The sequence below is a fragment of the Peromyscus maniculatus genome, chromosome 3, assembly GCF_049852395.1.
Source record: "Peromyscus maniculatus bairdii isolate BWxNUB_F1_BW_parent chromosome 3, HU_Pman_BW_mat_3.1, whole genome shotgun sequence".
Lineage (NCBI taxonomy): Eukaryota > Metazoa > Chordata > Mammalia > Rodentia > Cricetidae > Peromyscus > Peromyscus maniculatus.
The window spans coordinates 80,125,600-80,129,774 of NC_134854.1; the positions used below are offsets into that span (position 1 = coordinate 80,125,600).

Sequence of the window (4,175 nt, forward strand, 5' to 3'; positions counted from 1 at the left end):
ATACTTTTTATCTAATATATTTCTATGTTCATTATGTTATTATCTCCACCAAGAAGAATACAAAGATCACTGTAAGTTCATAAAACACACTGTTCTAAAATCCAATACTGTGATAATCAAGGGGTAAAGTGATTTTTCTCAGAATACTGTAGAGCTATGCATGAAGCAGCTCTAGGTTTCTATTGATGCACATCTCTTCAAACAGCTTCCTGAAAGCTGCTTGAACTTTAGGTCTGGGTCAATTTAATAGTGATGGCTTCTCCATATTATGAATGTTTATGGGTACACTTTGGGTTTAGTACTTTAAACTAAATACTGTAACTTAAATTGATATGAAATGCCCCAGCACTGCAATTTATTTCAAATAAAAAAAATAACATTTCCAAGTCCATGTGTATGTTAACAACTCAGTTAGTAGCCATGGTATCTATGGTCTTTTCTGGTTAGGTCTCAGCTAGGTGAGCTCCAGAGGAAGATGCCACATTATGGATTAGGAGATGCATCATTTTCTGTAAGTTATAAACATTGACAAATCAATAGATATGAAAGATACAGATTGTATATCTTTGGGCTAAGAAAAAAACATTTTAGATTACTACCTTTTACCTTATGTTATCATCTTTTTATATTACCTATAATACTTTTGTTAAATTGATAAATCATAGACATATAATTAATGAAAATTATTTTACGTACATGGTTTGTCCATTTGCAATTTTAAAATTTGAATTGAACTCTAATTTCTTCAGTTTGAAGACCAAGGCTTGAATTAAGCATTATCCTGTAGCTTTTATTTATTTAATTTTTATTTGTTTGATTCTACATATATGAGTGTTTAGCATGCATATATGTCTGTATGCCACTTGCATACCTGGGTCATAGAGAACAATGGCTCCCCCAGAACTAGAGTTACAGATGGTTATGAACCACCATGTCCTTGCTGGGGATCTAACCCAGGTCATTTACAGAGTAAACATACCCTGAACCACTAAGCCATCACTCCTGCTGGATCCCAGAGCTTTTATAAACACAGAGCATCACAGTACAGCTACCGTAAATGTATGTTGGTCAGAGAATCAGATGTTTGTCTCTGGCAATTGGGATGAGTCTATACCTTTACTGGATCAAGCTTTTCAAGAGCAAAAATCATGTAAATATATAATGTGTGATTTATGGTGTCATATTCACGGGAATGTTATAGGGTGGTCTCACTAACTTCCACATTATTTCTATACATACAGGCATGCATTAATTTGTATATGTGGAATATAGCAGTGAGCTTGACAATACAATTGGGCACCCTTTTTCTCAAAAGAATCTGAGTCAGTGTAGCAGTTTTTCTATTTCTTTATCATGAAGCTAATTTTAAAGTACTGATTATAGTAATTTGACAAAATAATGACACTGGTAACCAGCCCAAATAACTAACATAGGTACCAAATGTAAGATTGTTGAGTGGAAGTGTAAACACTCTCTGGTAGGGTCTTGGTTTCCACTGTATGGGGAAGAATCTCTTTTAAAACAGAAATTCCAAAACTGGATCACTATATGGTCATCTTTGGCAAGTTCAAGTTTTTCTCAGTGTGTTGAAAATAGTGTTTGTCTTAGTCTCATTTTCTCTCTTCTTGGAGACTCCTAGCTCCATATCTTCAGTTGTGAGTATGTAGCCTGCAGTAACTACAGACACCAGAACAAAAAAGGACCACAGCCAGGATGGGATGAGGCACAGAGCATTAGACAGGAGAAGGGCAGAGTTCAAGTGATCTCATCAGAGAAACAGGAAAGGGTGGGCTCCTTAGCAGGGAGGAGGGAAGTAAATATAGAAGAAGGTGGGAGGAAGGTACAGCTGAGTAGCAGGACACAAGTGATCTGACAGGGAAAATGAGAAAATGGGGGTTCTTAGTTAAAGAGGGGACATCAATATAGAAGAAGGAGGTAAGTAGGTAAAATAACAGCATGGATGGCTGAAAGAGTTATACGGCAAAAAGAGAAAAAAAAATCATAAGGAATCATACTATTAATGATTTACTCTCCTCCCAAAAAGTGAAAAAACAGGGTTTGTCATGATAGATTGAGTTAGTTCTTTAAACCTGAAGTGGAGTGTTCTAAAAGGGGATGGGATGGGAGCTACTCTGGGAGACAGTTAGGATCATTTATAACCATAATTAAAGGTTACACAATTAATAGGGTGTGGAAAGTACAATAATGGTCTTGAACTGTATCTATGTCTTTAATTCTGGATTCTGGGGATGTAAGACTTCATAGAAAAAGGGACATAAAAACAAGAAAATATGAACGAAGATAGCCATTTTGCTGATTAAAATAGTGAATTTCTCATGAATTAACATCATGATTCTATTAAAATAATGATTCAAAACATAGTTTTCACTATCTATGAAAATACAGCGTATTAAAGTAATGCAATGTGAGACTGCCGTAACTCACTCTTTTGAATTTCTTTTGTGAATATTTTCCAGGTCAACATAAGTTTTATTTGATTGTGAAAATGGGATTAATATTCTCTGTTCATCACTACTATTTTAGGTGTTAACTATAAAATGAGGCATTGTAAATTAATAGGATTGGATTTCTAAGGTATGACACCTAGGTGCAATACAGCCACACAGTGTATATTCTGTATAGGAGGATGTGACTGTAAATGCCTTTTTAAAATCTCTAATATACTATTTATACAGAAAGATACATGGAGACGTTTATAGAAGTATATGTTATCCATTCTGGAATATCAAATGTTAAAGAGACAGGTTAATCAAGAATAAGTTAATCAAGAATGATGATGTAGATGTACTGACAGTTGAATCACAAGTTTGATGTACTCTCTATTATTTTTCTAGGTATATGAATTATGTTTCAACTATGATGTTAAGATGAACACACTTTCTACTTATGTCCTTATTAAAGAATATCCTTAATTTCCAAAGTGTACTTGGAGTTCTAGCCAATATATTTCTCCTTTTTTTCTACACTGTCATAATCCTAGTTCATAGATTTAAGCCCATGGACCTGATGTCCTGCCAACTGACCTTTGTCCACATAGTGATGGTCCTCACTGGAGGGGACCTTTGGCTTACACATGTATTTGAGTCACTGAACTTTGAGAATGACTTCAAATGTAAGATTACTTTTTACATAAGCAGGGTGACGAGAGGCCTCTCCATCTGCATCACCTGCCTCCTGAGTGTGTTCCAGGCTGTCACTATCAGTCCCAACACATCATTGTTGGCAAAATTTAAACATAAACTAAAGACATACACAACCAATGCTTTCTTCTATATTTGGTCTCTCAATTTGTCTTTCAGTGGTAGCTGTATCTTTTATATTGGTGGTTTTACCAATGTTAGTGTGAGCAACCAGATGAAGGTCACCAAATATTGCTCACTCTTCCCCATGAACTACATCACCAGGGCACTGATTTTAGCAGTGATAACCTCCAGAGATGTCTTTCTTGTAGGAGTTATGTTGACCACAAGTGCATACATGGTGATCATCTTGTTCAGACATCAGAGGCAATGCAAGCATCTTCACAGCATCAGCCACCTGAGAGCATCCCCCGAGAAAAGGGCCACCCAGACCATCTTGCTGCTGGTGGTTGTCTTTGTGGTCATGTACTGGGTGGACTTCATCATCTCATCCACCTCAGTCCTGTTATGGAAGTACAATCCAGTCATCCTGACTGTTCAGAAGTTTGTGATGAATGCCTATCCGACAATTACTCCTTTGGTACAAATCAGTTCTGATAACAGAATAATCAATATGATGAAAAACTTATGGTCAATGTACCACCCAATTTCTTTATAGGGCAATTTTTCTTTTACTTTCAAAAATCAAGAACACTTAATTCTTGTTCTTCAGAAGCCATTCACCTCGTGTTTTGATAGAGCATCTCTTAGTGTCGTAGTTCTTACCAAGTAGGCCAAGATGATAGATAAACGCCTGAGTGTTTTGCCATCATGTATGTATGTGTGCACTCCTGGTCCCCACAGACGTCTGCAGTGGAACTGGAGTTACAGATGGTTTTATGGAGTCTTGCTGGTCATTTAAAATTATATTTTTTATTAAAAAAGATTATTTTTTAAACTGTTTAATAGTTCAAGTAGCAAAGTAAGATTATTCATTTGACCCAAACAAAATTTGTGGTATAACATATATACATT

At 35.8% G+C, this 4,175-nt stretch overlaps 1 pseudogene; it reads left to right on the forward strand.

The window, feature by feature from the left end:
* The first annotated feature begins 2,877 nt into the window (after positions 1-2,877).
* Positions 2,878-3,833, forward strand: LOC121828217 (vomeronasal type-1 receptor 90-like; annotated as a pseudogene).
* The last annotated feature ends 342 nt before the right edge of the window (positions 3,834-4,175 follow it).